At 45.4% G+C, this 22850-nt stretch overlaps 1 protein-coding gene across 1 annotated transcript in view; it reads right to left on the minus strand.

Moving 5' to 3' along the window:
- LOC146563394 (NACHT, LRR and PYD domains-containing protein 3-like) overlaps positions 1 to 19227 on the minus strand; it is a 73891-nt gene extending 54664 nt beyond the window's left edge. The window contains exon 1 of the mRNA XM_085290467.1: positions 19147 to 19227. The gene's annotated coding sequence lies outside the window, so the exon portion shown is untranslated. The remainder of the gene's footprint in view (positions 1 to 19146) is intronic.
- Positions 19228 to 22850: the final 3623 nt, after the last annotated feature.

Consider the following 22850-nt stretch of genomic DNA (forward strand, 5'->3'; position numbering starts at 1 on the left):
TGTCTAATGTAAATTTCACGAATTGGTTCATTCTACTTTTATAAGAGGTTATTAGTTGTTTGTCGGAAATAAAAATTTGTATTTTGTTTCCCTCAATTTCTCTCTCAATTTCTTTCCACCATGCCTCATAGTCTGTTCTACACCAACAAACAAGGGGTCTAAATTGAGCTGTGTAAAAGTATTCCCTTAGATTGGGCAAAGCCATCCCTACCTTACACTTCAGGAGTTGCAGTGTTGTTAACCTTGTTCTTGGCTTTTTCCCATCTTATTAAAAACCTTGAGATTATTTTGTCCCATATTTTAAATTTACTTTGAGGTATAGGAGGTGAGAGTGACTGGTACAAGTATAGCAATCTTGGGAGAACGTTCATCTTTATTATCTTGATTCTAGAGTAGAAATTTGTAGGTATTGTTGACCACCGTTCTTTTTTATGTTACCTTCCACCTGGTTGTAGTTTGTCTCAAACATAGCGGATAATGATTTTGTCAATGTTATGCACAAATATTTCATGGTGTTCAAGTGCCACTTTAGTTTATATTCGTCTCTAATCTTTTGAGACAGTGTATAGTTAAATGATAGAATTTGTGTTTTGGATACATTAATTTTGTAGCCCGATAGGTGTTCGTAAGTATGGAATAATTGCATCAGAATTGGAAAACATTTCTCAGGATCTCGTAAGAAAATAAACGATATCATCAGTAAATAATCTGATGTCTGACTAGAGTAACTCCCACTACATTTGGGTGTTGCTACACTGCTTGCGCTAGTGGCTTGGCATATAATGCAAAAAGAATTGGTGACAAGACACAGCCCTGTTTTATACCTCTATGAAGCTGAATTCTGTCCGTCAGGCCAGAGACATAAATTCCGGGGGGGGGGGGGGTTAGAGGGGTTATGACCCCCCCAATAATCAGATCCAACCAACTGACTGTGGTTCAGGGGGTTGGGAAGCTCATCTGTAACCGGAAGGTTGCCAGTTCGATCCCCAGCTCTATCTGTCCTGGTTGTTGTGTCCTTGGGCAAGACACTTCACCCTACCACCTACTGATGTTGGGCTGATGGCGCGATATGGCAGCCTCACATCTGTCAGTCTGCCCCAGGGCAGCTTTGGCTATAAATGTGGTTTGCCTGCATCAGTGTGTGAATGTGAGAGTGAATGAATAGTGGAATTGTAAAGCGCTTTGGGTGCCTAGAAAAGCGCTATATAAATGCAATCCATTATTATAATATAACTCCCCCAATAAAATTATGAATTATCTTGCATAAATAGGCTGTTGATTTTCTTTACTCATTTCAGTTATTACCAGCAAAATAGTTGCATGTTTAATCATCTGGGAAGTTACCCAGATTTATTTATTTATTTAGACAGAGATCTTGACACCCCCCCCCCCCCCCCCCCCCCACTGTTCAGCACAAATACTCTTTTGCAATACTCTTTATTGTTGCCTTCTTTTGGTAAAATTGTGATAATGGCTTCTCCCCATGATGGTGGGGCTATTCCCTGCTTCAAAGTCCAATTAAAGCAGGATTAAAGGAGTGGCTAGAGTTCTTCTTTAAACACTTTATAAAATTCAGACTAGATGGCACCACTTCCTGGAGCTTTGTTAGTTTTCTGCTTGCCAATGGCTGCTTCTAATTCCTTATCAGTAATTTGTGAGATCAATAATTTGTTTTGATTGTCCCCTACAGAGGGCAGGTCGAGTGGATCAAGGAAATTTCTGATTGTTTCATGGTCTGCTGCAACCGGTTATGAGTACAGTCGCATATTTTTTAAACTCATTTTCTATCTCATTGGGCATATAATGTAGTTTGTTACTGTCCAGGTTTCTAACTTTATTAACAGTCATCGATGCCTGCTTTTTACGTAGTCTTCTTGCTAGGATTTTGATTGCTTTCGGCCCTGATTCATAATAGGTTTGCTGTGTAAACCTTGCCTTTTTTTCTATTTCTTCTCTTAGTAATTGATTAATTTACTTTGTAATACCTGATATTTCTTCTAAAATTAGTGAGTTTTTAGATTTTTTGTGCTCCTTCTCAAGACATTTAAGTTTTTATATAAAGCCAATCGTGCCTTTTTTGTGCTGCTGTTAGAGCCATTAATTTTCCCCATAAAACTGCTTTTAATGCATACCAAAGTATGATTGGGCTCACATCTCCAGTATCATTGTCTTCATATACATTATAATAAGAAGCTGTGTAAAAGTAGAAAAGGGACGTGTGTAGAATAACATAAAAAGAGAAGTTTGTGATAAAACAAAGTGCTTGTATAGAGGGTTGGTGACTGGGAAACCTATACATTTCCCCTGCACCACCGTCTTTGCCCTTGGAGTGGCATCCCACTTATTGTTTGACGAGGCAATAGGCCCGGACAGCATTTCCAGAGCTAGGTTGGCAGGCCCGGGGAGTTCAGGACCCCCGAAATTCCCATTGTCCTTGGAGGTGGTTGTTCCTCCTGTACGCCTGACGAGGGTACAGGCCCGGGGGTGTTCCAGAAACTGGGTTGGGAGGCCCGGGGAATTCAGGATCCCCGAAAATATCACATAAAGGTGAGGCCGTGAAGGGGGATATATGGCTGAGTAGAAGACTCCCCTGAATCCTGCTCTCTCGCTGAAAAATTGTATTTAAAGGAAGCACTAGGGTTGGTGGCCTGGAAAGGAAAACGGCGACCTTTCCAAAGTACCCACAGAAATTGTGTAAAGGGTTTGGAGGCCCAGAGAAGAAACTGGGATTAGTTAGAACACTCTTTAAAAACCAGAGCTCTTATCAGTTCATTGTGTGAAGTTGTTGTTTGAATAAAAGGTTTTTTTTTATTTTATGTTATTAGACTAGTGTGCACCCTGAGAGAAGCAGAGAATTCCAGCACGGTGCTGTGTGTATGTGTAACAGGAAGTCAGAGTTTGTGTTTGGAAGGCCATAAAACGAGAAGTGAAGGGAGAGTGTGTAAAAAAATAAAGGGACAGAGTGGATTAAAGTGGATTGCCTGTGAAATAATAATAAATAAATAGTAATAATAAATAAATAATAATAATAACACATAAATAGTAGTAATTTAAAAACAAATAAATACAATTAGCGAATTAAAGGTGAGAAGTAAAGTATTTCAGGATGGATGGAGAATTTGTTCGTGAATTACAGGACACTGGATGGGGAAAAGGAAAATGGTGGAAATCTCAAGGAGATCAGGTGGACCTGTTGGTTAAGGCAGTGTGTGCCACCTCCACTTCCGGGGATCCGGATAAGGCTCAGAAGAAAGTTCAGGAGGATGTGAGGAAGCTGCTGGAAAGGAAAAGCGTGGACCTGAAGCACCGAGGGTCCCTAGCGGTGAAGCTCGGGGAGGAGGCAGAACAATGTAGAAAGCGGGCAAGAGAGGTAAGTGAAAGGAAAAAAGAAGTGTCACCAATTCCCGATGTCGGGGGACGACCAAGGTTAGGAGAGCCACAATAACCAGCAATGACACGCCCCACAGGGAGACCGGGACAACAAGGGAAAGGCGGACCCTATGTTGTCTCTAAGGGTGGCAAGCACTGAACTGCCATTCCTAATGGACAGTAGAGCAACTTTTTCCATCATGAAGATGATGTTCACATCTATCTGACGACACTGTTGAAGTAATTTAGTTTCTCTGGGGTACCTCAAACTCTGCCATTGAACCACTGAAAACTCAAGTGGGTCGACAATCAGTCACACATCCTTTTGATATCTCTCACTCTGTCCCGGTGAATCTTCTGGGATGGGACCTCTTAATGAAACTGGGAGCAATGATCCTACGTGGCCCTGATAGACCACTGGTGACCCTGCCAGACGGCACTACTGTTGACTGTGGTTTTCCGGTCACACTCAGAGATCTTCTGGGGGTGCCTAACCACTGATACAGGCATTCCGGCACAGTACCTGAAGTGGGAACCCTGGATTCTGGCTCTGGACATGTACTCTCCTTTTGTGGACCCCTACCATGTCACTCTGCTTTATGACACTAAATATACAGAGTGGTATGAGGATCTATTTGATAACTATTTGGGAGAGAAATCATGGGAGATTCATTCGAAGGGGATTTATGTTGGCCCATGGAGGGTGCCTACGTTAGTTGAACTAACACCAGAGCAGATGGTGTGGTATAAGATGCAGGATGAATCCATCCCCCATGTGTCACTGGGTTTACATGTAGAACACCAAGCTAAGGATTTGGGTCCCATGGTAAGAATGGCTGGTAAATCCATTGATTGGGTATTCACACAAATACTTGGTGTCACCTGTTGTTCCAGGTGTAAAACTTATTGGACTGATCTTGAGGCTTTAGACATGGTCCTACTGGTTAACCCTAACCCTAACCCTGAATCAGCAGAGTTCATGGAAGAGAAAAAAAAGGGATCATCCAAAGCTCTCCGGGCATTGGCAGCTTTGCCCAACTCTCTTTGGTGTCAGGGTCCCACTGATGTTGGCTTAACTGACTGCGCACTTTTGAACTTTGAGTTGACGCAGTATACACCGATTTCCTTACAAAAGTCGGGGATTCTGAATCACACAAAACCATTAAGGGTGAAGGACATGTTGTCATTTTGGGGTTTGACAGGGTATAGCAGACACTACATTCCAGACTGCATGGGTTTAACTCAACCCTTATGTGACTTGGTGAAGGAGCAAGTTATGCGTAACCCCACCGGCAAACTTAATTGGATAGTGGAGGCTGAGCAGGATTTTATCACACTGAAACAAGCCCTGTCGAAGGCAGAAGACTTGGCAGTGCCTGATTATAACAGAGACTTCTTTTTAGATGTCTCTAAAACAAAAGGTGTAGTAAGCTGAGTTTTGTTTCAGAAGAAAGGGGGAGGGGGCTAATACTCAAGTGGCCGAAGGAAATGATATGGCAGCCAAGGAAGCCAATAAAGTTGCTGGCAATCAGGAAGGGAAACAGATGTTAAGTATGAGGCGTAAGTGGGAGGATCACCCAGAAGTCACTCGAGAGGTGATCATAGAGGCTCAAAAGGGGGTGAGACCTCAAGAGAAGACAGTATGGAAGCAGAGAGGGGCAACAGAGAATGAAGGACTGTGGAGAGGACCAGACAGTCGACCAGTGTTGCCCCCAGAAATCAGAACCGGGGTCATTGAAGAGGCCCATGGACTAGGACAAGTGGGAACTGCCCAAAAGGAGAGGGATTTGTGTCATTGGTGGCACCCATTCTTGAGAGACATGATAAAACTACACATGCAAAAATGCCCAATTTGCAACCAGTATAACCCTAAACCAACAGTGAGACAGGAGATGGGGGCTTTCCCACTTCTGTCATAGCCAGGACAGGAGATTTTCGTAGACTTTACAGATATGATAACACAGTTAAGGGGTTGTAGGTATGTACTGGTGTGTGTGTGTGGATGCATGCACTAGGTGGCCAGAGGCATGGGCCACCAAAGGAAAGAGAGTTTACCATCCACAATCACAAAGTAAAGAAGAGAGAATGAACCAGAATCTGAAAAACAAATAGGCTAAAATCTGTGCACAGACCAAAATAAATTGGTTGGATGCATTACCAATAACACTAAGGAGCCAAGGTGGACCAGACTGTTCGAGGTGGTGGAGTGGACCTCCCATGCGGTCCAGATGAAAGGCAAGGGAGAGACCTGGTATCACTGGAGCCAGTGTGCTCTGGCCGAGGAGCCCGGACGGAGTGTGAAGGAAATCCAGGAGGACCTGACGGAGCAGGTCCAAAGCCCTGATGTAGCTCCCGTCAGCCACCACGCGGACAAGTTCTTGTTTACAGATGATTTATTCAATGTTCGGCGACAAGATCACTCAGCGTCGTCATCATCATCATCATCATCAAAACAATTACAATAAGCAACATGTTTACAATAACTCTTATCACAGTAAATCCAAACAACAAAGGTATAGACACATAAATGCCTTTTTATGGCACTTTCATTGAAACTGAAATTAACGGAGGCACCCTCATTGCCTGCTGTAGCCAAACGGGAGAAAGTCCGTTCTTCGCGCGAGCCGCTACTCCTCTCAACTGTGAGTCCACAATTGGGTTTAATTTAACTTAGCTTATGTGTTCTTTAAAACTTAAGTCCAGTTTAAAGCAGTAGGACGATGCAGCAGAACTCACAGAGCGCCATGCTTCTCTGCTCTTGTGTCACCACAAACTCAGTCCGTGCTGCATGTTACTTCCGCTACCACCAATTACAAAACAAAGTTCCACAATTAAAGGAAACTTACAAATATAAACACAAGAAAAACATTGGAACACTTCACTGTTAGTTACACCTGAGACCTCAACTACAGGGGCAGAATAATCCCCTGGTCTGTGGTAAAGATCTCAGGGTAGTCTACCCCTGAGATTGAAGTAAGAAGAGCAGGAAGAGCGGAGAGAATCGCCCAACCTGGAAGACACTGTGTTAGACTATAAAAGGTTGAAAATTTGTTAGACAGAGGTTGTAGTCTGAGTATATAGAGAGAAAGTGGACACCAGGGAAGATGGTGGTTAGGGAAAGCAACCTTCCCCTAGACATATTTGGTGTAATCAACATTATAATCCCAGGAGCATCTTCCTTGGAGGGCTCAACCCGGGGTAGCGGTCATGGCCTATTAAGGGCTCTGTTGGCTCTTAGGTGACGGTTTCCTCGTGGCTGCGTGCAGCAGGACTAGGGGAGGGTCTGTGCTGACGGACGTGGGTTACTGACTTGGTAGCCTGGCTGCCTCTGGGTGGGTCCGGGACGGGCGTGAGGTTCTGGGGGTGCTCCGTCTCTGGGCTGGGGCCCTGGCTGGGCCTCGGGGGCTTGGGTCCTTGTTGGTGTGTTGCCGGGGTTGTGGGTGGGTGTATGGGGGCCCAGTCCTGGCGCAGGGTGCCGCCGGTGCATCGAGCCACCTGGGGGGCTCTTCAACTGGTGGGGGAGGTTGTTACATCTTGCAGGAGCTGTCCTCTCTTCAGGAACTCACTCTGCAGGAGGGGGAGATACAGGAGAGGTGGAGGAAGATCTCAGCCTGGGCGTCTATTGTCTTGTGTAGTCTGGAAGATGAGTGGATGACGGGGTGGGTGCAGTTTTCTCTGAGGTGGGGTCGGGTGGACTGTACCGGGCTCTGAGCGGCCGGGCGGCGCTGCTGTACTGGGCCCTGGTCCGGATGGGCCTGGGCCCCCTTTCCCTGGCGGGTTGCGGAGTATGGGGGTACCTACTGGGGTCAGCGGGGGAGCTGGCCCCAGGGAGGGGTCACTTGCCCCTCCCTTTCTTCCCTCCCCATCTCCAGCTGCCTCCCTCTTCCCGCTCCACCACAACCAGCTTCCAGTTTGGATTCGGGAGACAGACACTATCTCTACTTTTAAGATTAGGCTTAAAACATTCCTTTTTGCTAAAGCATATAGTTAGGGCTGGACCAGGTGACCCTTAATCCTCCCTTAGTTATGCTGCAATAGACGTAGGCTTCCCATGATGCATTGAGTTTTTCCTTTCCAGTCACCTTTCTCACTCACTATGTGTTAATAAACATCTCTCCATTGAATCATACTTGTTATTAACCTCTGTCTCTCTTCCACAGCATGTCTTTATCCTGTCTTCCTTCTCTCACCCCAACTGGTCGCAGCAGATGGTCGCCCCTCCCTGAGCCTGGTTCTGCCGGAGGTTTCTTCCTGTTAAAAGGGAGTTTTTCCTTCCCACTGTCGCCAAAGTGCTTGCTCATAGGGGGTCATATGATTGTTGGGTTTTTCTCTGTATCTATGAGAGCATGAGGGTGGCGAATGGATGTTTGTATCTGTGTGTGCCTGTTTGTCTGTGTCCATATGTCAGGTCGCGTATCAGACGTCACCTCTCTGGGGACATCCCAGGTCCTCCAAGGTATGGAGGCCTATCTCCCCCACCACTTCCCCTACCAATGGCAGACGCCCTCAGACATCGGTGCGTTGGTCATTCTTTGTGTCCGGGGATGGGCGTCCAGGTACACACCGGCTCACTCCTTGGTGGCTGCTTATCGGGGCCTGGAGCCTGGGGCTCACTCGGGCCACTTCGGGGGTGGGGTGCCCTCGGCCTCTCGGCCTGGGGCTCGGTCACTCTGGCACAGCTGGCTGCCTGCGGAGCTCACGGGCACGTCACTGCAACCCCCCCTGGCTTCTCCTCCGCGGCTGCTGAGTGACCCCTCATCTGGGACTCTCGTCAGCTCTTTCTGGGACAGTGGCGCAGCTGCCCCTCTGTTGGTCTTCCTTGGTCTCTTGTGTTCTGAGGGCCTCTGGATGTCTGGAGTTTTGATCTCCTCCATACCTGCTTCATGCCCTGGTGGACGGGGCTGTGGCTCCCCACACCCTCTAGCACAGGGGTGTCAAACTCAAATACACAGTGGGCCAAAATTCAAAACTGGAACAAAGTCGCAGGCTAACGTTAATATTTATTGAAATATATTTATTCCTCCAGATATAAGAATTAATCTTTTCTTATGGACTCAAACACGTTTTGCTGAAAAACTTAATATGGAACAAGCAAAGCTTAATACTAAACAATATATATATTAGCTGTATAATACCAGTAGGCCAGCTGTAATAGTAATTTGGTATGGCTTCACGGGCCAAATGTAATTAGGCTGCGGGCCAAATTTGGCCCGCGGGCCAGAGTTTGACACCTATGCTCTAGCAGAACATTATATGAAGGAACCTTTTAAAAACAAGCACGTTCATGCTCACAGGTGTACACACGGGTGCTCACACACACAGACTACACCCTTTTCCGCTCCTACCTAAAAGCACACTGTGCGCTGTCGATCTTACGTGCTGCACAATAATGTTTAATATTTAGTATTTACTGTTATATTCCCATATATCATCGTGATGTTGTTTAATGTATTGCTCTCGTTTTCTTCTGCTTGTTTTCTTTTTTCTTTCTCAACAGGTGATCCAGGTGATTGATATATGCATTTTTTTTCTCTGCTTATTCTGTTGGTTTTTGTTTTTTGCCCTTCTCCCCCATCCCTCTTCTCAGCTGTTTTTCTTTCCCTCTTTCTTTCTCCCCTTCTTTCCCCCAGTCAAGTCTGTCCCGTATTCAGCAAGTGAAAATAAAATAAACAATAAAAGGTGAATCAAATGGACCATTACGGCAAGGCTGGGATGGTCAATTTGGTAAAGTAAATCCGTTGGGCAGCTTTCTTTGCCTTTAGACAATAATTCTGATGGCAAAAGAGCCAAACGGGACAGGCAAAAAAAAAAAAAAAAAAAGGAAACACTTGTCGTCTTCGTGTTCTCGCTTGTTTAAAACCTGTGAACTGTGATCAGCGTGCAGCCCGAGGCACCCGAATGTTTTCATGTCGCACAAACCAAAATAGACTCAGAGTTTCATTAGAGCTCAGCTGCAAAACAACCTGACCTCCAAGGGCTGGCTCCCGACAGCCCAAAACAAAAAAACAGAACAAAAACAGAGCACCAGACCAGGGCGGGCGGAGGGGGTCAAGGACGGAGGGACAGAAACCAAACAAAAAACAAGGAGCACAAGAGTCCAAAAACACAAGCAAACAGTTCAAGCACACTGGAAAACAGATCAAAAACAAAACCAAACCAGAGCTCAACAAGAGTCCGAGAAAAGTTCAGGGGGTCGACCCGGGGGTCGACAACACAAAGACCAAGACAGTTCTGGAGGCCGGCCGTGCACACAGCAACGGCGGCGACAGGCCAACAGTTCTGGAGGCCGACCGTGCACACGGCAACGGCGGGCAAACAGTTCTGGAGGCCGACCACTTGGAAGGCAGTGGCGGCCACTGAGCAGGTCCGGAGGTCGGCCGCGATGCCAGCGGCGGCGACAAACTCTTTCTGGAGGCCGTCCCCGAAGGCCATGATGCCGACTTAGAGGCCCGGAAAACGGCTGGCAGAGGCGAGGCGGAATGGGTCGAGCTGGCCCTGACGGCAGTGTGGCAACCGCAGGACCAGACGAGGCAGGGCCAGACGAGGCAGGACCAGACGAAGACGAGGCAGGACCAGACAAAGACGAAGACGAGGCAGGACCAGACAAAGACGAAGACGAGGCTGGACCAGGCGTGGATGAAGACACAGAGGCTGGATCCGACGGCAGCGGGACGGCTGCGGGACCCGACGGCAGCGGGACGGCTGCAGGCGGTGATGCAAATGGTGATGATGCGAATGGCGATGATGTAGAAGTCGCAGGGGATGATTCAGCAGATGACGGCTGAACAGACTTCCCCGGACCGTCAGCAGATGTAAGGATGTGCTGGCTGGATCCTCCAGGACCCTCAGCAGACGAGGCGTGGTGCTGGGTGGGCTCCTCGGACCCACCAGCTAACTTGGCTTGAAGCTGGACGGGCGGCTCGGGCCCTCCAGCAGACGGGACTTGAGGCTGGACGGGCGACTCGGGCCCTCCAGCAGACGCAGACGCGACTTGAGGCTGGACGGCGACTCGGGCCCTCCAGCAGACGCGACTTGAGGCTGGACGGGCGACTCGGGCCCTCCAGCAGACGCGACTTGAGGCTGGACGGCGCCTCGGGCCCTCCAGCAGACGCGACTTGAGGCTGGACGGCGACTCGGGCCCTCCAGCAGACGCGACTTGAGGCTGGACGGGCGACTCGGGCCCTCCAGCAGACGTGACATGAGGCTGGACGGGCTCCTCGGAACCTCCAGCTAACAAGACTTGAGGCTGGCTGGGTTCTCCCGAACCCCCAGCTGACGAGACCTGAAGCTGGACGGGCGACTCGGGCCCTCCAGCAGACGTGACTTGAGACCGGACAGGCGACTCTGGCCCTCCAGCCGATGAGGCAGGACGCTGGCTGGGTTCACCTGAACCCCCAGCTAACGTGGCTTGAGACTGGACGGGCTCCTCGGGCCCTCCAGTGGAGACAGACACTGAAACAGCAGGTACGGAGACCTCTGGCAGTGTGGACACTGGCTGGGGCTGAGCAGCACAGTGGCTTGACTCAGGCAGCAACAGTGGGATGCAGTCCTCGGAGGGCTGAAAGTGTTCCCAAATACACTCAGCAGAGGACGGAGGCGGACGGGTGACCTCTAGGGGCGTCTTGACCTCTAGCGGTCCAGAGTTGGCTGGTGACTGACATCCAGCCTCTGGGGAGGCCCTAGAGGGAGCAACTGTCTCTGACATGGCCAGCTTAAGAGAACCAGCAGATATCGTGGTGAAGTGTGTTCCCTGCTTTGAATGAGACAGTGAGGATGGTGGCTGAGTAAACGAGCGGACAGACAGCTGAACTGGTGGCGACAGTGCAATAGGCAGCGATGCGGCTACAGACTGACCTACAGGTAGTGGAGACGATTGTAGTGGAGTCGTAATAAGTGGTGGAGTGGCTGACGAACTGAGGGCAGCGCGGATGCTGACTGAACTGAGGGCAGCGTTACAAGCCTGGCATTTGACTGGGATGGAAGTGAGGATGGGACAATGGAGCGGACACGGTCATAAACATGGAACGAGGGTTCAGAACAGGCAGTCTTAGGAGCTATGGCCATGGGTGAGAAATCATTGTTATCCTCAGAAGAAACACAAAAAATTGCCCCAGAAACAACAGTCACAGAAGCAACGGAGTCAACAAAAGTGTCCCTTTCACTCACCACAGCCGGCTGCTCTGACATTCTGAACTCCGGCTGTGGGGTGCTGCGCCAGCGGCGCGAACGTCGCTTCCTCCGTGGAGACGGCTCCGACGGGCCGGGTAACTCCTCCAGAGGTACGGACGGCACGTCCTCCGTTGAAGCGAGCGGGCGAGCAGTAGCGGCGGGGGGGTGGAGGTGTAGTTCGTGGAGAATGAAGTTTTGTACCAGAGGGTGCAGTGAGTCCAATAGCCAGGGATAATCGGAAATAAGCTGTTGTAGCCTGGCTTCCAGAAGGTAGAGAAATGCTTCTCCCTCATGCTCTAGCCACAGGTTGATTAATTTTGAAGCAGAGTTCGTTATGATGTCCAGAAGCTCCGTGGGTGGGGTGAATGCCGCTGGATCCATATCGGGCTGGTCCGTACTGTCACGGCGAGTGCGATGAGCCGTGTGGGAAATAAAGGAGGATCCAAAAGCAGGCACTTGTAAAGGGGTGAGGGTGGTTTATTAAATACGAAATAAATATAGACAAACAGCAAATGGAGCACGAACTAGACTGGAAACAACTAAACTACAGAGCACAAACCTGGACAAGAATGAGAACGAGCAGAGGAGAATGACGATGGACAGCAGGGAGAACACACGGGTGAGACATGGTGGATACACAGACGGACCAGCGACTACAATGACAGAGGACACGACTTAAATGCACACAGAGAAACACAGGGGAATTACACACAGGTGGTGGACACAGCTGGGAGTAATCAACAAGACGAGACAGAGGTAAAACTGAACACACATACACACACACACACACACTCACATGAGACGCAGACCTTCACAATAAAACAGGAACAAGAAACCATCACACAAAGACGCAGACTCGACACTGAGAGACAGACAGAAAATGACACATGGAACTAAACTAGACCTGCAAAAACATGACAACTCAAAATACTGGGTCAAACTGACCCAGAACCGTGACAGTCGGCAGTCTGGTTGAGCATTTGGAGCCTCGCTAACAACCCAGCATTTCATCTCTGACAAAGTTATCCCAGAGAAAAGTAAAGCAAGCATGTAAGTTCATCTCTGAATGTTTGTAAAGCATTCCAGCATTAAGCTTAACAACCGATATATGGAGCGACTGCCTCTCCCTCTCTCCCTCTCTCTCCTGCTGCTACTTCAATCATGAAACTGATCAATGATCAGCTGATCAGCTTTTCTGTCATGAGTCCGTCTCTCGTTTGTTTTTGGCCCACTTTGCACCAGAAAGAGGAAACCAGCGGCTGAACAACAGCAGCACGTTTAACCTTGATAATCTGTTGTTAGAATTTATTTACTATTACTTTCTACACCAGGATCTTTTTCTACGTAGCTGACGGCTGGTAACTGTGCAGGGGCGGATCTAGCAAAGTTTAGCCAGGGGGGCCGATAGGGCATTAACAGGGAAAAGGGGGCACAAAGACATACTTTTCTTTCTTATTCTCATTTAAAATGTCTAGCTTTAGAACATTCAGCTTTCAACAGAAGCCCAGGAAAGCCCCCGGACCAGACGGTGTCTCACCCTCCTGCCTCAAAACCTGTGCTGAACAGCTGGCTCCCATCTTTACTCGCATCTTCAACAGATCCCTGGAGCTGTGTGAAGTTCCCTCCTGCTTCAAACGCTCCACTATCATCCCTGTTCCCAAGAAACCCACCATCACAGGACTGAATGACTACAGACCTGTCGCCTTGACGTCTGTGGTCATGAAATCCTTTGAACAACTGGTGTTAGCCCATCTGAAAGACATTACAGGCCACCAGCTGGACCCTCTGCAGTTTGCCTACCGGGCAAACAGGTCGGTGGATGATGCAGTGAACATGGGGCTGCATTACATCCTGCAACACCTTGACCGCCCGGGAACTTATGCCAGGGTCCTGTTTGTGGACTTTAGTTCGGCTTTTAACACCATTGTGCCTGAACTTCTCTCCTCCAAACTCTCCCAGCTCAGCGTGTCACCAGCTACCTGTCAGTGGATCACCAGCTTCCTGACAGACAGAAAGCAACAAGTGAGGCTGGGGGAGATCACCTCTGAAACTCGGTCCCTCAGTATTGGTGCCCCTCAAGGATGTGTCCTCTCACCACTACTGTTCTCCCTCTACACTAACGACTGCACCTCCAAGAACTCGGCTGTCAAACTCCTAAAGTTTGCAGATGACACCACTGTCATTGGCCTCATTCAGGATGGTGATGAGTCTGCATACCGGCAGGAAGTTGAGCGGCTGGTACTCTGGTGCAGTCAGCACAATCTGGAGCTGAACACTCTTAAGACTGTAGAGATGACAGTGGACTTCAGGAGACATCCCTCAACTCTGCTCCCCCTCACCATATCAGACAGCCCTGTGTCGACTGTGAAGAACTTCAAGTTCCTGAGTACCACCATCTCCCAGGACCTGAAGTGGGAGACCAACATCAACTCCATCCTCAAAAAGACCCAGCAGAGGATGTACTTCCTGAGACAACTGGGGAAGTACAGTCTTCCACAGGAGCTGCTGATCCAGTTCTACACTGCGGTCATTGAGTCTGTCCTGTGCTCCTCCATCACAGTCTGGTATGGAGCAGCCACTAAACAGGACAGGAGCAGACTGCAGCGGACTGTACGGGCAGCAGAAAGGATCATCGGCACGCCCCTGCCCTCCATCCAGGATCTGTACCTCTCAAGAACCAGGAAACGGGCAGGGAAAATCATCGCAGACCCCTCACACCCTGCACACAGACTTTTTGATCTGCTGCCCTCTGGCAGACGGTACAGAAGCCTGCAGACCAGGACCACCCGACATAGGAACAGTTTCTTTCCCCTCGCTATCTCCCTTCTTAACAATTGACCTGTCACACTGCTCCCACTGCCAGACTGCAACTGCACCTTATGTACATTCTGTAGTATTCATTCCACCTCATTTCATTTCTGTATTTTATGTATATAAGTTTAGATTCGTTATTTATAGTTGGTTTACACAGCTTTGTGTATGTATGTGTATGTATGTGTAATGTGTGTATATAGACACGTGTGTGTGTGTGTGTGTGTGTGTGTATGTGTGTGTGTGTGTGTGTGTGTGTGTGTGTGTGTGTGTGTGTGATTTACATTGCTGTGCTTGTGAGCCACCATCTGCCGGAACCAAATTCCCTGTATGTGTCTGTGCATATACTTGGCCAATAAACACGATTCGGATTCGGATTCGGATTCTGATTTTAAGTGAGTGAACAAACAGAACAGAGGTAGGAAATGGCTGGCTGGCTGGACGACTGACTGAATGAATGAAGGACTGACTGACTGAATGGCTGGCTGACTGAACGCAGGCGGAAACGACAACATAACATCAATGACACGACAAGGGCTGAAGGGAAGAGAGGGCTTAAATACATGACTACAATGACAACGATTGGAGACAGGTGAGTGAACAGCTGAACCTAATGAACTAATGATAAATGGGAAGAGGACTGAACATAATGCACACAGACCAAGGCTAACACAATAAAACAGGAAGTGGAACAGGCAGTAGATAAACAGTGAATGTGAACTGAAAATACTGGGTCAACGACCCAGAAACCCTGACAGCGTGATTACCTTGGGCATGCTGTTTGTGTCAGAGAGTCCATTAGTGTAAACTAGTTTATATTCAGTCTTCACTAAAGAGGATTTCAGCTCACAGACTGATAAGTAAGTAGGTAAGTAAGTAAAATTTATTTATTAAGCGCTTTTCATAGACAGGTAGTCACAAAGCGCTGCACACAGAGATTAAAATAAATGGTACGATAAATAGCAAAATGCACAGTATACACAATATAGTGTTTAAATGTAAATTAAAAATATAAAAATGTAAAAAGCATTGGTCAACAGAAAGCTTGTTGAAACAGTAAAGTTTTTAACTGTTTTTTTAAAGGATTCCACAGAGTCAACCAAACGTAGTTGTAGAGGCAGACTGTTCCACAGCCTTGGTGCCACAGACTGAAAGGCTCCGCCCCCTTTCGTCTTCAGACGTGTTCTGGGAGCAACCAACAAACTCGGCGGCAAGCAGTAGTGTATTTTATGAGAAGCTTGGATAAATAATCTGGGGCTGTTTAGTGCTCTGTACGTTAAAACAATGATTTTAAAACGAATTCTAAAATCTATTGGGAGCCAATGTAAAGAACATAAAATAGGAGTGATGTGAGCTCGCTTGCTAGAGCGAGTTAGTAGTCTGGCTGCTGCGTTTTGTATAGCTTGGAGGCGAGAAAGAGATGATTTATCCAAGCTGGTAAACAGGGAATTACAATAATCTAAACGCGATGACACAAATGCATGGACAATTTTTTCCAGTTCAGCTAAGGAGACCATATGTCGCAGTTTAGAAATATTCCTTAAATGAAAGAAACAGGAACGAGACAGAGATTTTACGTGTGAGTCAAAGCCCAGAGAAGAGTCAAATATTACTCCAAGATTTCGAATATTTGGCTCAGCAGAAGAACAGAAAGGGGCAAGGACCGGACTCATTTTAGAATATAGATCAGGAGGAGCTATGATCATGGTCTCTGTCTTATTCATGTTTAAAACAAGGTAATTGTTAGAAAGCCAATCAGAGATTTGAGTTAAAGCCTGGACTAGGGTGGACAGCCTATCCAGCTGATGAGGCTTAAAGGACATATACAGCTGAATGTCATCGGCATAGAAATGATAAGACAGGTCACTAAAAGACTGAATAATGCCAGCTAAAGGAAGCATATAAAAAGAAAATAATAATGGACCCAAAACTGAACCCTGTGGAACCCCACAGGTTAGGGCAGCAGTGTTAGAGGAGAACCTATCAGTCCTAACGGAAAGGGTCCTGTCTGATAAGTAGGAAGAAAACCAGTCTAAGGCGGTGCCAGATACACCAGCCAGAACCTTCAGCCTGTTGAGTAGGATTTTGTGGTCGATGGTGTCAAAGGCTGCGCTAAGATCTAGCAAAATGATCACGGAACAATTTCCTGCATCAGATGCCATTAGTAGATCATTATAGACCCTTAAGAGAGCGGTCTCCGTAGAGTGCTGCTTTTGAAAGCCAGACTGAAAAGGGTCAAAGATCTGCAATCGGCATAGTAAGGACCTGAACTAGGGATGGGTATCGAAACCCGGTTCTTGTTGAGAACCGGTTCCCACTGTTTCAATTCCTTGGAATTGTTTGCCATTTTTGCAAACGATTCCCTTATCGATTCCAGTCGCCCCGAATGACGTCACCGCGTTGCGGAGCGTCATTTATCTGGCAGGAAACACGGCGCCTAAGCGGCTCAAACACTCAAAAGTGTGATTATACTTTACGAGAACGGATGACAACAGGGCAACTTACTTGCAAAGTAGATATTTAATTTAAGGGAGGAAACACTACGAATATGCAAAAGCATTTGCTCACAAAACACGCGATGACCTTAAATGAATGTCGTGTTTTTAAATCCGCTCCGGACTCGTGAATCTCAACCCAGCAGCAGCGGTAACGTTTGCACGTCCTCTCCCGTTAATGCGGCACGTAAATAATCAACTAACAGTGCATATTATGTTAGCGCAATCTGCCTTATTACAAACCTGCCATTACTGTGCATTTAGGTGACCATGATGAGAGAGACAGACAGAGTCTGGCTGGCTCAGATGCTGGCAGTTCTCGCTGCAGTCTACCGGTAGCGTCTCCTTTCAGGCCAGGATAGACGAATGTCACCAAGCAGTGACTAAGTTTGTGTTAAAAGGCTGCCACAGCAGATGCCCTCGATTTCACTTTGGTAAGTGAATGTGTTTAATTGTAGGCAGGGACATTACTGGATATTCTTGTGTAATTGCTACAGAATAATTTATGTTACACTTTGTTATTGCTACAGAAGAATATTTATTTTATTATTTTACATTTACAATTTTTTTTTCCTGGGGACCCTGTGACACCCCATTGAAGAGCCGTAGGCTGGATCTCTTAAGATCTCACTGTTGGGTTTGTAAGGCCATGTTACTCCTAAATTTCTATCTTGTTCAAAGAGAAGATATAAAACGAAGTTCTAAGCTAATCGAACTTGTGTTCTCCTTTTATAAAAATAAGAATCGATAAGAGAATCGATAAAGAATCGAATCGTTAAACAGAATCGAAAATGGAATCGGAATCGTGAAAATCTTATCAATACCCATCCCTAACCTGAACTGATTTTCTACAATCTTTTCTAGTAATTTACTTATGAATGGCAATCTTGAAATAGGACGATAACTACTAGGGGAGGTAGGATCTAGATTCTGTTTTTGTAACAGAGGGGTTACCTCAGCATGTTTAAAATAGGACGGGACACAGCCTTGCCTCAGTGAATTGTTGATGATGGATAGTAGTGTGGGACCAATGCTGGTGAGAGTCCCAGACAGGACAGAGGGAGGTAATATATCTAAGGAGCATGATGAGGATTTCATTTTACCTATTACTGCAATTAAGTCATTGAGTGTGATTGGAGAAAAAGAAGTAAACGACCCGGGACAACAAGGGGCATCTTCATAGGGGGAGGCACTTGAGGAGATTTTGGATCTCAAGTCCATCATCTTCTTTACAACGTAATTGAGGAAAGTGCTACAGTCTTCATCAGAAAGTAACACAGCATGCTGAGTTGGAGGAGAAACAATACTGTTGATAGTATCAAATAGAATTCTTGGGTTATTTTTATGAAAATTTATGAGATTATTGAAGTAAGAGGATCTGGCCTCTTTGACTGACTCATTATATAATGTGTAACATGAAAGAAATTTTGTCTGTGAAGGTTCTCAGTCATCCAGGTCATCGTAGTCTAAGGAGCTTGGAAAGAAAAGCGTCTGGACTTCTTTAAGTTGCTTGAAGACGTTTCACCTCTCATCCGAGAAGCTTCTTCAGTTCTAGGGTCAAATGGTGGGGAGTCCCAGATTTAAGCCCTGTGGGAGTAACCCACCAAAGAGGGACAATGGACCCCCTAATGATCCTCTACCTAATCACAATCAGCCAAGGTTTCGGGTGAACTCATTGTGAAACCTGGCCCCACCCTATCATGCGATTTCCTGAGGTCAGATGGCCCAGGATGTGAGTGGGCGTTAAGGCGTCTGGAAAGGATCTCAAAACTGGATTATAGACAGTTGGTGTCATAAACCACCGCCTCTGTTCAAAGATGGTCGCTCACAGTGGACATAGATGGCTTCTTTTACTCCTCTTTCAAACCATCTGTCCTCTCTGTCCAAAATGTGAACATTGGCATCCTCGAAAGAGTAACCTTTGTCCTTTAGATGCAGATCGACAGCCAAGTCTTGTCCCGTGGAGGTGGCTCTTCTATGTTGTGCCATACATTTGTGAAGTGGCTGTTTGGTCTCTCCTAGTTCATGAGTGCTGACATGAGAAGTGAGCTCACAGCCAGTGTTTGTGCTCCTCTTTTCTCTCTGTGGCCTCAGAAATGATCATTCTGTTTGCACATCACTTATTTTCAATGTTAACACTGTTAAATGGCTTTCATTGAAAATATGAATTCAAATGGAGATAAAAATGACATCATGAGGGAATTTTTATTATCCTATCCAAAAGATGATAAGGAGAAAGTCTAAGTCTAAACTTCTATAAACAAGGTTCCTGTAATATCAGAGTGAAAAGATACATTCAAACCTGCTGCTGTTCTGATTCCACTCTGTCTCGTTGATGCAGTTGTGAGCCCGTTACTGTGAACTATGGAGCAGCAGATTTGTGCTGTTTGTGGTGGAGACGATCATCTGAGACTGAGTTCAGGAAAGTGATGTGAAACTGAGCAGGCATGCTTTTATGAGGAAGTTTGGATGAAACAAAAGCAGAAATGGAGTCTGGACTTTAGCAACATGTAGAAATGTTTGCTGTAGGCTTTCTGTCCTGTTACTGAGCGCAGCATTAAAATGATGTTTCTATTGTAGTTTCTATTGTAGTGACACTTTAAACTGTTTGACTGCAGATCAAAGAAACGCTCAGTGTGTTAATGGAAGTTGTTGTTAGCTGAGCTTTGTCCTTAATCCAACTTAAAGTTAACAGTTTGCTGCAGAGCAGGAAGCCTCTTCATGACAAACTCATGTTACACTTTATCAGCTCCATGTTTCTTCTTCTACTTGTTTTAACCAGAAACTTTGACTTCCTGTCTCACTACAGTGAAGAACTGCTCTTCTTTAATGATTTGTTTGGAGCTGATTTTAGAGATTCATTTAGATATAATCAGTTCAAACTTGTTTCCATGAAATGTATCATTATTCTATAAATGTTCCACTGACTGCAGCAATAAATAATAAAACAAGGTTTCACAAACTGCAAAAATTGTCGTTCTTACCAAGTTTTGCAATCTTGTATTTAGCCAAAAAGTATTTTTCCTCTTGTTTTGAGACTAATATATTAAGCAAAAACAGAACATGGTAGAATTTTAATCTTGTTTAGAGAATAAATGTCTATTATTTCTTACTTAGTTACCAGATCTTAAAAATAGTTGTTTTGCATGCATTTTAGGCAAAATTATCTCACAGGATTGTATTTGAGATTATCCAGCATATTTCAGAATAATTTTTAGAAGGAAAAACTTGTTTCAAGGTTTTCCAATAACTACTCACACTTGCTGTACCAACATTGACACATCTATTCAAAATTCAGTGTAACATCATACATGTTTTAAGTGTGGTGGTTCATTTAACTTTTAAGTGCCATTACATCATCAAGTTTATATTTTGTCTGAACATACTTTGAAATTGACTAGACAATATGGTGCATACTCAACTAATAATTTTCAGAAGAGAAAACTTGTTTCAAGGTTTTCAATAAAATTCTTACCACAGCATGAACAATAACTAATTACATGCAATATATACTGAACACCTATCTTTCAGTGTTTTAACATTTAAGTGCCATTGCATCATCAAGTTTATATTTTATCAGAACATAGAATAGAATAGAATAATCCTTTAATTGTCCCACAAGGGGAAATTTGGTTGTAACAGCAGCCAAAAAGACACATATACAAACAAACAGCACACAGGACACGGAACAGAAACATAGACATTTTTTTCTTACATATTTACATCAAGGACAGTGGTTACTATAAACAGAGTACTGTACAGTTATTAAATTAAATAAAATTAACTACAGATAAGAGGCAAAGCCAGGTTGTAGTGCGAATCGGTTGGTTAAATTATTGCAGTTACAGCGCAGATGTAAACATCTATGTTTGTTGGGAGCAGTTCTGATTGTACAGTCTGACAGCTGCAGGGAGGAAGGACCTGCGGAAACGCTCCTTCATGCATCGAGGATGCAGCAGTCTGTCACTGAAGCAGCTCTGCAGTTCAGCAACATTTACATGCATGGGCTGGGAGACTCTGTCCATCAGAGATGTTATTTTGGCCAGAGTCCTTCTGTCTCCCACCACCTGCACTGGGTCCAGGGTGCATACATAGGAACATACAGACTGCTTTTGAAATTGACTAGATAATATAATGCATAATCAACCAACTTTAAAGCATCTATGAATTCTGTTGCCTGGGCAAGATTGGGCACTGCAACTTCATACGCCAAAAGATCTCAATTCAAGCCAGCAATCTCATAAAGCTGGTATTCAAAACAGTATGATGAACTGTTTATCACATAAATGTTTTTATAAGTCCAAAAACAGGAACTGTGTCACTTGTATTGGTGATTATTACAGATCTTTCACTTAGGTACTTATTACCATTAAGAATGAGCCACTTTACTTTGACTCCATGTTGTATGCCACAAACTCCCAAAAAACCTCTCATCTTTTCAGTAATGTACTCCATGTTTGTAACTTCAGAGACAGGACCCAAATCTTTTTTATGTTCAAAAATTGGATGGTGAGTACCCATTTCATTTTGACAGCATTCAAAAAGCTGTGATTATGGTTCACAAGAGACTTGTATACATTTTTGAAGTTCAGTTTAGATGACCACTGTTTAAAAAAACAGTGCTTGGTTTCAAATCTCATGCACATGTACCTTACCAAAGGCCCCAAATGAAGAATTTGATCAGGAAGATGCAGCATGTAATGTTGCTTAGGTGTTACATTATTCTCAGGAAAAAGTTGCTTAAACTGTTTCAAATGATGTTCAATCATACTTTTCAGTATTAATACACAGTACAGATAAAACAGGTGCAAAAACAACCTGAACTATCTGAATAAAATAAACTGGACATATTCATTTTTCTCTATAGTGTTGAGCAGAAAAGGAATGATTTTTAACAGTATCAACATTTGACCTGAAGACTGTTTAAGTTTATTGTCATTAGAAGCCAGGGTACTGACACTGATGGAGCAGGGTTTGTCACATATGTCTATTGGTGACAATGGAAAACTCTGCATGGCTGAATTGAACACATCCAACTCAAGCTGTCCAGAGAGAAGAAGATAGCTTAACACATACTTAATTTCCATTGGCGCAACACCATCTAGAATGATGTGCATTATATCTCGTGGAGTTTGCTGAATTAAGTCAAATGCAGGAAAATCAATTAGCTTACTTCTTCTGTTCATAACCATAGGTGGCTCTCAGAGCTGATTTCAAGAAGCTTTTTCTATTTCGCAACATTCTTTAATATGTTTTTCTATTGTCCCTTTAGTAAAACTTCTGTTCATCAAAATTTATTTGCATTTCGTCAAAGGTACATTCGCAATGCCTACACTTACTATATGCAAATCCAACTTATTCCTTAAAACCGGCCAGCTCATGTTGTGCAAGTGTATCACCACAAACTGAGACAACAGCACCAAACAAATCCATATCACCCCTCCGTGTTTGGATTTTGACACCATTATACAACAGCTTCAAATCTTCCTCGATTCTGTGTAACTAGTGATGTGTCAGTCGCGAACGAAACAGCTCTTAGAGCCGACTCATTGAAGTGAATGACGCGAGCCGGCTCCTTATTGGGAGTCGTGGGTTTATTTTTTCTTTCTCTCACCCTCTCTCTCTCTCGCACTTTTTTTCCGCTTCACTCCGCACGCGAGCCTTGTGCTTTGTGCTGGGAAGAGGGGGGAGGGGCGGTAGTTACACTCACAGTAGCACAGGAACAGAGCGGGAGGGAGAGAGAGAGAAAGAGAGCCAGGGACAACAACGTCACATTAGAAAGGTATAGTAATCATCCACAACTATTTTCAGTTGCGGATGATAAAGGATTCAGAAAGTTTATTCATGCAGGTCTATATCACAGAGAATGTGCATCTTCTTTTTGTTTTCATATTTTTTCAGAATCAGAATCAGAATCAGAAAGGGTTTTATTGCCAAATGTTGAGCAGGTTTACAACATTAGGAAATTGCTGTGGTGCTTAGTGCAAACATACTGTCATAAACGCT

This window comes from Mchenga conophoros, linkage group LG11, assembly GCF_057382185.1.
Source record: "Mchenga conophoros isolate Kocher_MC1m ecotype Shallow Benthic linkage group LG11, M_conophoros_male_GT1.1, whole genome shotgun sequence".
NCBI classification, from domain to species: domain Eukaryota; kingdom Metazoa; phylum Chordata; class Actinopteri; order Cichliformes; family Cichlidae; genus Mchenga; species Mchenga conophoros.